This window comes from Macrotis lagotis, chromosome 5 (assembly GCF_037893015.1).
Source record: "Macrotis lagotis isolate mMagLag1 chromosome 5, bilby.v1.9.chrom.fasta, whole genome shotgun sequence".
Classification (NCBI taxonomy): domain Eukaryota; kingdom Metazoa; phylum Chordata; class Mammalia; order Peramelemorphia; family Peramelidae; genus Macrotis; species Macrotis lagotis.
The window spans coordinates 114,843,230-114,857,882 of NC_133662.1; the positions used below are offsets into that span (position 1 = coordinate 114,843,230).

The 14,653-nt window shown below is 33.4% G+C and overlaps 1 pseudogene; it reads right to left on the bottom strand.

Moving 5' to 3' along the window:
* Positions 1–514: 514 nt before the first annotated feature.
* On the bottom strand, positions 515–14,099 carry LOC141489352 (ras-related protein R-Ras2 pseudogene; annotated as a pseudogene).
* Positions 14,100–14,653: the final 554 nt, after the last annotated feature.

The following is a 14,653-nucleotide window of genomic DNA, read 5'->3' on the forward strand; positions in this document are numbered from 1 at the left end:
CAGGGAGCATAGTCTTGAATTGTTTAAACACAATTCACAAAACTTTAAAAAAAATCAGAAGCCATTCACAGTTAAACAAAGAGTCAGCTTGTACAGTTTAATACTTCATGTAAATGGTCAGTCTCCAGTAAGGGCTACCGAATTTTGAGATCCACATCTTGGGAGTTGTACCCGTGATAGTATCTTGGGCAGGGATGTGACTGGCCAAAAGTGGGCCCTACAAAAACCCAGAAAAATAAAGAGAAGTTTTACCTCAGTTTCTGTAGCTTCCAAATTTGCTTTTGTGTGTCAGTTAGAAGTGAACTGTGAGAATTAAATACTCATCTTTACATATACACACGTTATGCTGTGAAAGCATATTGGCTTACAAACACATAAAAACACTTGTTAACTAGTTAGATAAGAAAATAATGTATAAAAGTATATAGCAAAAACATTAATCATCTCTGACCCTGGAAAGATCAATTCCATTTTTTTATATTACATAAAAAAAACAACTACAGTTTACACCTCATTTTGATAATTCATTTCAGTGGGTTTAAGGCTAACTGAAGTTGAAATCAAATTTTATTCTCTTGGGCAAAAAAGCTAATTCACATTTTCTCCCAAAACAAAACAAAAACCCACAACAAAAACTCCCTAGGTTTTGATTTAGGATGACAGTAGGCAATGTGATCTCAGAAGTTAAAAATTAATCATTTTGCATACAATGATTTCAGTTTAGAAAACAACTGGGGACTCAAGGGTGATTCATCCCCACTATGAGTGTAAGCCCTTAAAGAATTGTGTTAATTGTGTGTATGTGTGTCTATGTGTATACACACGTATAGATATCTAGCTTAAAAAGAGTAATTGGATGGTCTTAGAGAAGCAGCCTTAGTGTTTTCATTAAGTCTGTCCTGACATGACCAAAAAATCAGCATCATCACCATCACCACCAGCTCCAGGCCAGGATTCTTGAACTAAGGCTAACATGGTGGCCATTTCAAGGACATGCTTGCATAAGGCTAAAGAGGTACCCAACAGGATGTAAACTGGAGGGAAGAAAGGAGCAGATGAGGGCTTTTTTCTGGCAGTCAGCAGCTAAAATTCAGGGGATTCTTAAAAAATGACACAATGGCAGCCTTTCTTGTCTTTCTCTTTCCTTGCTCGTTCTGGGGAAGAAGGACATTCTTGCTCTTGAAATTTCCTGATAACACGGACAAGTTCATGGAAAGCTTGGTCTACATTCATTCCAATTTTTGCAGATGCCTCCATGTATGTCACCTTGAGTTGTCGTGCAAGTTGCTGCCCTTCTTCTTGTGTTACCTGTCTTTGATGGTCAAGTTCTGCTTTATTACCAACTAAAATCATTGGAAACTCATCTCAGTCCTTTACTCTGAGAATCTGTCTTTGAAATTTATCAATTTCTTCAAAGCTTCCTTTATCAGTGACTGAAAAGACCAGTCAAAAGCCCTCTCCAGTCCTCACATATTGTTCTCTCACTGCCCCGAATTCTTCTTGACCTGCAGTATCCAGAATATCAAGTCGCGCTGCTCTATCATCTATCACACATTGTTTAGTATATGAATCTTCAATTGTTGGATCATAATCTGTGACAAAATAGGACTGGATGAACTGGATGGTGAGCGCCGACTTGCCCACGCCGCCGCCTCCCACCACCACGAGCCGGTCCTTCTCCTTCCCGGAGCCGTCCCGCCACCCGCCGCGGAACCTGGGCCCCGGTGCAGGTCGGAGCTCCTCAGCCTCCTCCACGGCGGCCGGGAGGCCTATCTGTAGCTTTAATATCTGCTCATTTAAACTTGTATGCTGAAAAGCTCCAGGAGCATGCTAACTTCATGCTGTCATCTTGGCTCCTCCTTAGAAGTCACCACACAATTTATTTTGCAGGGATTTAGACTAGATGTTCTCTAAGGTTCTTTATAATTCCAGATCTATGTTTCTTTGATTCTTCCTTGCTGATGAGATACTGTGCACACAATACCTATGAGATTTTCTTTATTATAATTTTTCATTAGGGTTGTTTTGGATGTAGTAAAGGTCAAAATGGATTAGTGATGTTGATATATTACATAGAAACTATATATATTTAAGATGCTATTAAAACAATTAGGTTTGCCAACTAGTTTCTTGTAAGATTAAGTCTGATATCTGGGAAAATAATAGTTTAATGGATGTGTGGTAATTAAGTAGGTTATGTGGGCCACATGAGGACTTGTGAATGTCTCCAGCAGTTACCATGGAAACTGTTTGCCAGAGTAGCTATGTAAGGTGTTGTGGTGTTGATTAGAGAGTTCAGACATTTCATTTCAAAATTAGACTAAAAAACTGACCAGAAGGAATCCAGGAATGGTCTCTTTAATTTTGTAACAGAAGTGATGCTATGGCAGGAACTCATGCCTATAACCTTATAACCTGACTCTTTTAAGCCCTAATTGAAATAACTGCACTGGATGTTGATTCACTGGATGTTGACTTAAGATGGTCACTGCCAAAAAGTTAACTCATATAATTATGAGTTAGTCAACAGCTGTTAGAGGGATACCCAAAAAGCCTTTGGTGGTGAAAAGATCCTGACTCCTCACATTATCACATGGGCTCAACACCATTAAATAAAAATGCTTAGGAAATTGATGACTTTTGAATGTTTTATTAACTTGAATGAAATTTAATATAACCATGAAAATAAAATAGTACTCAGAGAAGTTGCTCAGAAAATTGTAATCTGAATGACAATAAAGTTCTTATTGCCTGAAGGTGCTTATTTGATTACCATAGTAACTGTGATTAAAACAGACACAGCCAATGTTATTTGGTCAAAAAAATGCTTAATTAGAAGTTGTCTTGCAAGATAGTTTCAAATTATCATCCTTTTTCTTCTATCTCTTTCTCTTTCGCTTCCATTCTCTGTCTCTCCCTTTCCTCTCCCTCCCCTGATCCTACTTTCCTCAACCTTTTCTTCTTTCTCTTTTCCTCCTCCCTTTCCTCAATTTCTTCCTGACCTACTCTTACCTTTTCCTCTACATTAGATCATTTATCTAGTCTAATATCACAAATTTGGCCTAGAGGCAAATGACCAGAGGTTGGGTCAATAGCATTTTCAATCTAACAGTATCTTCAATCTAAGATTAAGATTGTAGATTCAGTCTCCAAGGTGATGTTTGTACTTTATTCTCAAAGAAGACTATGACATCAGGGTGGTGATGCCATGACATGCAAATGAATTGAATTCAACTGAGGGGTTGCTGTGCTAAATTACTAGTCTTACTTTCTCCTCTGCAGTCATCTAAGTCCAGTTGCAAGATATGAATCAGGATGACTGGAGATGGCCCTGGATGTAGTGGGAGACCTTGGCCTTTTAAAGCAAGGTCTTTCCCAGGTTGGTGTTTTAGTGAGACAACAGTGATTAAGGTTAGTAAGAGACAGATGAAAAAGCCAAGACCATTTGCATTAAGTCATTTATCCATCTTGCATTTGGCCTGGAGGCAAATGACCAGAGTATGAATTGTGGAAAAGAGTTGGGCCCACAGCAGTTTTAATCTAACAACAATTTCAGTCTCAGATCAAGATCTTAGATTCATTCCCTAATGTATCCCCAGAACTGAGGCAGGACAACATGTCTGTCCCTTTGATCCCTGAGAAAGCTATAGTATTTAGCCTGGAGCAATTGCCTGTGACATCAAGGACCAGCCTAGAGCTCTATTACAAAACCTGCTGAACCTTCCATTTCCATGACAGGGACCCAGGACACCAACTGTCCATTAGAGTTTCAACAAAGACAAGTTAGCAATCAAAATGGAGTGTGGTGCCTAGAAAATCCATGAGAGCATTGATCAGATCAAATGTCATATAATATCATTTAGAGTCCACTAAAAGTTTGCAGCTCCATGAATAACAACCTTGTAATCTTTAAAGAACACGGTACTCAACATTCAGAGAATGCAGTGTAAGAATTCCAAATAATGCAAACTAGTTTAAAAAGTTCTAAAATTCTATAAAGAAGTTGGCGCAAAGTCCCAATTTGAAAAATAAAGGTTTAAGAATGAGTAAAGAAAGCAAGACTCCTATAATTACAATCGACTGCAATGTCAGAGATACCCTAGACACACAGACAAAAGAAAATAACCTCAAAAGACCTATAAATAAACCTTCAAAAGAAAACATAACTTGCCCGCAAGGTCAATTAGAATTCTTGGAAGAAATGAGATGAGTTTTTTTTTAAATACTTAAATTTGTGTTATTAATGAAATGAGAACACTAGAGGAAGGAACCAGAAAATAAATAAGAAAAAATGACACTTTGGAGGAAAAAAGTCTTGAAAAAAATAATTAACAGCATAGTATCTACTTGACAATTAAACCAAACTAAATAAATTAATTACTGATATAAAATCAGATTTTTGTAGAAAACATATTAAGGAAAATATGTGAATAATGTTAGCAAGGTATCTAAAAACTTAAAGAATAAGATAATTGAGTTGGACTAAGAAATACTTAGCAAAACTATAATAGTGAGGAATATTGATGTACCCTTTTTAGACATAGATGATAGACCAAGAAAGAAGGATTCAAAATGAATTTTAGCAAAATCAGAGATAATTACACTGGCAGTTGCTTAATGGGAACTGAAAGATATTCATAAACATCTAAGTACCTTTACAAAAAGTGGCTATGCATTGGTTCAGACAGATGTTTCAAAAATCTAGAAAACATAGATCCACATCTCATACCCTATATCAAAATAAGGTCAAAATTGATACAAGATTTAAATATAAAATATAAATATAAAGCGTGACAACACAGATAAACTAATAGACCAAGAAATATTCTGTCTCTGAGATCTATGGAAAGGGGGAGAAATTTATGACCAATCAAGAAATATACTACATTACAAATTGCAAAATGAATGGTTTTGACTATATTGAATTAAAAAGGGTTGTAGTAATAAAATCAATGCTGCCAAAATAGAAGGAAAGCTGAAAGCTGGGAAACAATCTTCACAACCAAGAGTTCTGATAAAGGTCTCATTTCTAAAATATATAGAGAACAGCATCAAATTTTTAAGGTTACAAGTCATTCCCCAATTGATAAATGGTCAAAGGATTTGAATAGATGGTTTTCAAATGAATAAATTAAAACTATATATAATCATATGGAAAAATTATCCAAATCATTATTGATTAGAGAAATCCAAATTGCAACAACTATGAAGTATGACCTCATACCTATCACATTGGCTAAAATGACAAAAAGTGAAAATGATCAATGTTGGAGAGGTTGTGGGAGGATTGGGACATTGATGCTTTGCTGATGGAGCTGTGAACTATTCCAACCATTCTGGAGAGCAATATGGAACAATGTCCATAGAGTAAAAGAAACTGTTCATACCCTTTGACCTAGTAATTCCAATTCTAGGCCAATATAGAGAAGAAATCATTAAAAATCAGAAAAGTCCCACATGTTTCAAAATATTCATAGCAGCTCTTTTTTTGTAGGGGCAAAGAATTGAAAAATGGAGGGATGCCCCTCAATTGGGAAATGGTTAAACAAGTTATGGTATATGAATATTGTTCTGTAAGAAACCATAAATGGTCACACTCTAGAGAAGCATAGAATTAATTGCAGGATGTGATGCTGAGCAAAGGGAGCAGAACTAAGAGAACAATATACACATTAACAACAACATTGTGAGATGATCAACGCTATTAGATGCAGCTGCTCTCAGCAATTCAGAGAGCTAGGACAATCCTATTAGACAGGCTATGGGCAATACTATCTCTTCCAGAGGAAGAAAAACAAAATAAACAAAACAGCAAAACCATCCTTCAGAATCTGAACACTACATTTGCTTATTTAAAAGAAAAATATTTATTGAAGGCAATGGGGTTAAGTGACTTGCCCAAGATTACACAGCTAGTCAATTATTAAGTGCCTGAGGTCGAATTTGAACTCAGGTCCTACTGACTCTAGGGCTGGTGCTGTATCTACTGTGCTACCTAACTGTCCCTACATTCACATTAAAAAATAATATCTCATGTATTTCTTTCCCTTGATCCTAATTCCTCATACTGAAAATGACTAATCTATAAACGCTTAACACAAAAGTGTACATACAATATTAACCTGATTGTTTGCCTTGGGGGGAAGGGAGGGTAGAAAGAAATTTTGTAACTTAAAAATATACATATGCATATGGATTAAGGTTGAAAAAATGTTCTCATGTTTTTGGAAGAATAAAATATCAATAAAAATGTAGAAAAGCAAAAATATTAAGCATACCACATATTGAATATAAATCAACAAAATTATAGTCAATTACTTGACCTTGAAAAATTGAAAACAATGGGAGACTAAATTACATGACTCTAACAAAAGAATGGGTCAAAGAATAGATTAACCAAATGAAAATTTCATTAAAAAATGATGCTAATGAGACAACAAGGGATATACTTAAAGTAGTTATAAAGGGAAAAACTTCTAACCTTAAAAGTTTTCAACAAAAGAGATAATCAATGATTGGATAAGCAATAAGAACAACAAAATTTTTTTAACTAAGAAAAAGTAATTAAACAAATGACAAATGAGCAGTCAAAGAAAAAAATCTTGAACAGATGGATTTACAAAAAAAATGATATCAAACATTCAAGAAAAAATAGTTTCAAAATTATAAAAAATGCTGGCAAAAATATGAATGCAAGGATCCTAAAATCCTTCTTTTATAAAATATGGGCTTGTTACTTTAAACAACTAAGAAACAAAGCAAAGAGAAAAGTTTTCATTAATGGTTTTTAATGAACACTAAAAAAAGTATAAAGATTGAACAAACATGCCACAGACATACATCAAAAAAAAAATTCACTCAATAGTCAGTGTGGATTTATATAGGGGCACAGATTTGGGTGTATAGTAGGGAAACTTTAAACATATTAAGATCATATGAATAAAAAAATCATTAAAATTCACCAAAGCCAGACTGGAGTAGGTAGGAGTATAAGAACAATAGAAAGTCTGCACATTATGAGCTCTGAATGAGGCATTAACATCTTGTTTTTTCCTCTCAGGCTGTATTTTGGGCTTCCTCTTCTGTCCTTCACCATATATAGCTCTCCCCTTTTGGCTTTCTTTGTTGTTTTGTCTTTCTCCATTTGAATGCAAGCTTCTAGTTGGAATGCACCACCTTTCTGACCTGTATTTGTATTCTCATTGTTTATCTTTTGGTTGCTACATTGTAAGTCACTGATTAAATACTAATTGGTATATCAGTTAATTCAGACAAAAAGTTTTTGATAAACTACATGGAGCAGTGGATAGAGCACTGGCCCTGGAGTTAGGAGTGCCTGAGCTCAAATCTGGCCTCAGACATTTAATAACTACCTAGCTGTGTGGCCTTGGACAAGCTACTTAACCCCATTTGCCTTGCAAAAACCTAAAAAAAACAGAAGACATTGAAATAAAGGAACCTAGAGTCATGATATTTAAATTAAAGACTTTTCCAGCAACATAAGGGATAAAGCAATAATATGTGTCACCACTATTATTTGTTTTAGCATTAGAGATGATAACTATAGAAATAAAAGAAAAAATAAGGGAATAATCATAGACAAAAAATAAACAATTTCTTCTTTTGCAGATTATAAGATACTATTCTTAGTTAATCAACTAAAATTCATTGAAAAAAACAGCAAAATTGCAGGATATAACTGTATATACTTAAAACTTAAGTATTTCTGAATATTACCAAAAGAATCAAGGAAGAAGTAATGATATAAATTATACTTAAATAACTACAAGAAATACATGAATTTTTGGAGAATTTGTCAACAAAAAAATAGAATCAAGAACTATATAAATTTCAACTATATAACATTACTTACAGAATTAAAGATATACTAAAAAGGAAGAAATATTAATTGTTCATTTTACAGGACAAATTATTAAAATAAAAATGACATTTATTAATCAAACATCAAAGAATTTTTATAGAGCTAGAAAAGCAACAATGAAGTTCATCTGGAAGAGCAAATAGTCAATAATCTTAAAGAAAATAAGTGAATAGAATAGGGTCTAAATCCAAAGTTCTGAGCTATAGTGGTAAAAACTCACTATTCAATAAAAATTGATGTGAAAGAAAGCAATCTGGAAGATAAGAGGGCTAGTATACTTCAAACCACAAAATAAGTTTGAAAATGTTACAACATAAAATAGAAACTCACGATAGAAATTACATTTTGCATCAATGGAAAGCAGAAGAGTTAATGACCAATTAAGTGATTAGGAGAATCATAGAAGAAAAAATAGACAATTTTATTATATGAAATTAAAAATTTCCTGCACAAACAAAACAAATTTATATAAGATTAAAAGTGATACACTTGGGGTGGCTAGGTGCTGTAGTGCCCTGGAGTCAGGAGCACCTGAGTTCAAACACTTAATAATTACCTAGCTGCATGGCCTTGGCTAAGCCACTTAACCCCATTGCCTTGCAAAAAAGACCAAACAAACAAAAGAAAGAACTGATACACTTGCTTGGGAATACGCATTTGCAATCTCCATTTATTTGATAAAGATTACTTTTCTAAGTTATATAAGGAGCCAATTAAATTTTATAAGATTACAGTAGAAAATCAAGATATGACTACAGTAGAAAATCAAGATATGAGTAGGCAGTTTTTAGAGAATGAATGAAGCTATCATGAACACATGAAAAAATGATCTTAATCATTAAAAATAAGAGCAATGTAAATTAAAATAAATTCAGATTTTCCTTTCACACCCTTCAGATCAGCAGATTTATCAACAACAAAAAATAACAAATGTTGGAGGGACTGTGGAAAAAACCAGGAATTCATGTATTGTTGGTGGAGTTGTTAACTGGTCCTGTCTTCCTTAGAAATCAATCAGTCAAGGGTCATCCAGGTGGCGCAGTGGATAGAACATTGGCCCTGGAATCAGGAGTACATGTTCAATTCTGGCCTCGGACACTTAATAATTACCTAGCTGTGTGACCTTGGACAAATCACTTAACCCTATTGCCTTTTAAAAGAAAAAACCCAAAATTATAAAAAAAAAAACGTTTAAAAAATCAGTCAGTCAGTGGCAGCTAGGTGGCACAGTGGATAGAGCATCAGCCCTGGAGTCAGGAGGACCTGAGTTCAAATTCATCCTCAGACACTTAGTAATTGCCTAGCTGTGTGGCCTGGGGCAAGTCATCTAAACTCATTGCCTTAAGTAAATAAAATTATAAAAAAGGATTCTACCAAAAATGAACCATTCAATCAATATATAATTAATAGGCATTTATTATATTCCAGGTGCTGGAACATAAATGCTGGAACAATTTTGAAAACAGTTTGGAACTTTTCCTCACAAATTGACCTATATATACTTGCCCTTCCCCCCTTACAGTCTTCTTGCATCATACAGTTCATTCCTCTCTTTTTTTTGAGCTGGTGATACTAGTCTTCTCAGTATTACTGGGAATTTGAGTACAGGGAATGTTTGAACAGCACTGATGCCCTAAACTAGAGCATGAGTGTTCAAACTTTTTTTGAGCTGGTGATACTAGTCTTCTTAGTATTACTCAAACAAGTACTTCATCTCTTCTTTCAAATCTGAACATTTTCATTGGTTTTACACTTTCTTGAAATATTTTCCCTTCTTATTTCTTCTTCTTGACTTTATCCAAATTCCAACTAAAAACCCATCTTTTAAAGGAAGATTTTCACAAAACTTAATTCTAGTGACTTTGCTCTGCTTTTCATTTTCAGTTTATTCTGCATGTAACTTTTTATAAAGAGTTATTTGCCTTTTGTCTTCCTCAATACTGAATTCCTGGAAAGCAGGGACTATTTTTGTATTTTTTCATTATAAACTATCACTTAGCACAGAACTCAACACATGGTAATCACTGGAAAAAGGTTTTTATTGACTAAATCATTGAAAAAAATCAAAGAAATCAAAGAATGAGAAATAGGCACAAGAATATTTGTAGGAACTCTTTTTTGTAGTAGCAAAAAAAGAATATTTATAGAAGTTCTTTTTGTAGTACCAAAAAAATAGGATCATCAGGTAATTGTCTATCAATTAGGGAATGTTTGAAAAAATTATAATATGTATGTATGTATTAATGGGGGTTCGGTGAATGTACAGAGTGACTCTGATGATGTTTCCATTTGGAGGATACTAGGGAGAAAAATGGAGCATTATGTTGTGGAGGATATGAGGGAAAAGTGTGAAGACATGCAAGGGAAGAACCCTGGAAAGAGACTGTGGCACATGAGGAGATGGTCTATAATTGGCTCAGTTTAACTAACATGGCCTTGAAGAAAAGGAGTTTAGATTGGCGTATAGAGATTCAAAAAGGTCTGTTAGCTTCAGTTACTTTCTGCTCCTGGTCAATCTCTGTGACTTCTTCCTTCAAGGTGTCCTATATTAAAAGAGGAATCTCCATCCTTGGAGATTTAAAAAAAAAAAAGCAAGAATAGTTAGACAGGGAACTGGGAGTTTGAGTACAGGGAATATTTGAACAGCACTGATGACCTAAACTAGAGCATGAGTGTTCAAACTTTTAGCTCTTCTGGGCTCACCAAAAAAGTATCAATGACTATATAGAAAATTTAATATTTATTTATGACTACAGTATAATTCATATTACTGATGAATACAATAATAAAATGTAATAATGCTTCATGACTGGGATTTGAGGGCTACAGGAGGTCCATGGATTGCAAATTGGACACACTTGCCCTAGAAAATACAGAGAAATGTTTTGAGAAGCACTTTGGGTTCCATTCTTTGCTAAAACTAAATTAATATAAAATGCAAAAGAGATGCCCTTTTGAATGTAATATATGCATATATTTATATATATATATATGTATGTGTGTGTGTGCGTGTGTGTGAGTTTGACTACACATATTTCTTACAAGAGTTTTGTTTCTCTTGTTTTCTTTCTCAATTCAGTTGTAGGGGTAAGGGGCAAGGAGAGAAAATAAAATGCTTTCTATTTGAAAGATAAAATCTAATTTAGAAAAAAATAAGTAAATCAAAGACAGAAGTAAATCTCCAATATTAACAAAATAATGGAATTCTTTCAGATAGAAAAGAGCTAGAAAGAAAGTTAATATTCATAGATGAGGAAATGGCAAGAAAGCAATGGCATATGAATGAAATTGGTTATTACTATACAGTAAGAAAGTTTGTACATTATGAATCATAGAAGCTTGGAAAGAATTCAATGATTAAACTACATAAAAAGGAAAAAATAAAATTATTAGAATATAACAAAAAAAATAAGTTCACACAAGTAGTGGTAGAATAGGGACTATCTTTGACTTTAGAGCTCTTGATTCCATAGTCTCCAACTATGGAAAGTAGGTTTATTTCTAATCTCTTTGGATTCAAACTTCATTATAAATTTTTAAAAAATTCATTTCTTTCTTTTTAACTAACATTTATCAAATAGGAAAAGGAAACTGTTCTATATGTTTGGGGAAATAAAAATTTAACTTATATCATGGTTTTGTTGGAGAGCCTAATGGAATTTGTTTTTACAATAGGAGAGAAAGAGAAAAAGAAAATAGAGATAATATCAATACACATGTGTAATGAGTACATTAAGGAGTTACTAAAACTAGCACTAAGTATAGTCTAAGGAAGAATAGAGAAGATATTACCCATGACTGGGAGATGAGAAGTCAAAGAGAGCCTCCTTAATGAAGTGATATTTGAAGTGAGTTTAAATGGAATTTAAAAAGATAACCATAAGGAAGGACACTATAGACATAATGAAGAGTCTATTAAGACAAATATAAATAGAAGATTGATATATTAAAGAAGCAGAAGTTAGATCATTTTGACTATTTAATAGAGTGAAATAAGGCTAGAAATCATGATTTTGCAAAATTTGTCAAATGTCTTAAATGTCAGACAAAGGAGGCTGAACTTAATTTGAAAACCATTAAAGATCAAATGAAGATTTTTGATCACAAAATTACATTTTCATCTCTTTTAATAATTAAATGGGTTCATGATCTCTTTGCTTTGGTTATTATCTCTTTTGGTATAGATTGATATTAATTTAGCTCTTTTCCTTCTCTTCGATTCTTGTCCATATTTTAAATAGTTATGTCAACTAGTAGAGAGACTTGTGTACTCAGGCTTGTTAAAAGACTGATGTGATAGTCCAGGCATTGGGTAATCAAAGTTAGTATTAGATTAGTGAGAGTAGGTAGAGATGAGAGGATGGGTGTGAAAAATTCAAGGATTTGCAAAATCTTTGATAACTAAGTTCATCTGAGAAATAAAATGGACAGAAGTGTCCTTAATAACTTTCATGTATATCATAATGGGAATTATTTGAGGGTAAGGATTGAATTATGTAATCCCTGAAATCGCTTCTAATTCTAAACAATTCTATGATTCAATTAATCACAGACAACACATGAACTTGAAAGACTGACTGAGTCAAAGAGACTGAGTCTCTTATAATAAATAATAATATCACAAGGAAGATTAGGCTTAGTTTTCAACAAGCAGAAATGCCATTTCTTACACAGATCAATTAGAACAATTAAAAAAATGTTAAAAGTATTAATAAAACATGTAAAGGACATGGAATTGAAAATTCGTAGACATTTAGAAATATGAAGTGATAAAAGGATTGGAAGAAAAGAGAAATCACAAGGGAAAGATTAAGGTTAAACTTATTCTTTATATGGGAAGATGATATATATATATATATATATATATACATACATATGTGTATGTATCTGTATAACTCTTAAGAACATTATTAATATTATTATTAGGTAATTAGGAGAAATCCTCATAGAAGGCACCAGAATTAGTCAACTAAGTTGAGATGGTCTTTTAAAAAATGGATGGATGAGAATGAGGGATGCACTGAGAGAAGGGGCGATAGAAAGGAAGAATAGGCAAATTTTCTCAGTTAAAAGATACACAAGAAAACTATTACAGTAGAGGGGGAAAATGAGAGGGGTTGAAACTTGTTTTCATTGGAATTGGTTTAAAGAGGGAAGAATATATATATATATATATATATATATGTATATATATATATATATATATATATTTACACAATCAAATGGTTTTAGAAATTTATCTTACTGAACAGGAAGCATGAAGGGAAGGAGATCTAAGAAAGGAAGGGAGGGTGACTAAAGGGAAAACAGATAAAATGAGGAAGCGTACAGAAGCAAAACAGACTTTTGAAGAAAGATAGAATAAAAAGAAAGGAGGAAAAAAGAAAAGAAAAGAGAATGGAGGAAATGAATAGTTAATAATTATAATTGTAAATATGAATGGGAAGAATTCACTTATAAAATGGAAATGGTAGCAGAATGGATTAGAAGAGAGAATCTAAAAATATGTTATTTATAAAAAACACATTTGAAATAGAAAGATATGCAAAGAGTTCAAAGAAGGAACTGGAGCAAAATTTATTATGCTTCAACTGAAATAAAGAAGACAGGGATGGCAATCATGTTTTCAGGCAAAGTAAAAGCAAAAAATTGGTCAAATTAAAAAGATAAATGTTAAATATTGCTAAAAGATACTATTCAAATTCTCAAAGGAAAATTGACCATATTTTCCCATGTATAAGACACTCCCATGTATAAAGTTGCACCTTAATTTTGGAGTCTGAAATTCAAAAAAATGTATTATATAAAATTATTGAATTCAAGATTTATTTATCATAAAATTTATACAACTCCTCATTACCATCAAAACTCCCATCCCTTAGCTTGTCCTTATCTGTATTGATGATGAATCACTGACTTAGGAGAGACTGACCACTCTCATGGCTGTGCTCTGGACTGTGGCTGACTACAAGAACTCCCTGGGCAAGTCTGGTGCATGGATGCATACTTAATACATTCTGTTTCATGAACCCGAAGCACCATTTCTCCTCCTTGGAAATCAGTCACTTCTTTTGCATCAGCAATTCTTCTTGCCTCCTGCTGAACAATCTTTGTGGACATAGAAATTCCATTGGCCTTTTGCTCTTTAATGCATCTCTTCAAATTCCTCTCTAAATCAGGCCATTTGGCTTACTTGTCTCTCATAGCCTTCTGCCATGGTGCTTTCAGAAGGGTTTCTTCTTTTCATAGTCAGTCTCAAATTGTTTTCTCAGTTGGAGGAGGACCACACTGATGTTCAACAGCACAATTTCCATTCACTCTTGCAAATTGGATCACTTTGAACTTGAATTCAGCATTGTACAAAAATCTTTTCTGAGCCATTTCTGGGCAGAGTGTGACAAAATGTAACTTAATATACTGGTACCAAAGTGAAACAATGAGCACAAAGACAAGCAAAAAAAGTGGGAATTGCAAGTAAAAAAGCTTCAACCACTGTATAAGTCCCCAATTTTTTTTGAAAAAGGTTGCATCTTATTTATAGAGAAATATGGTAATTGATTTACAAGAGGAAATAGTAAAATTAAACAAGTAGTGGACCTAAGTATCTTTTTTGTGAACTAGATAAATCTAACTGTAAACTAAATTAAAAAGATGAGATAAATAGAATTTCAAAAAAGTTAGAAATAGCAGACTTCTGGAGAAAATTGAATGAGAAGATAAACGAATTAAGATGGAGCTGCCTTGATAGATTATTGTTCCTGGAGTGACGAA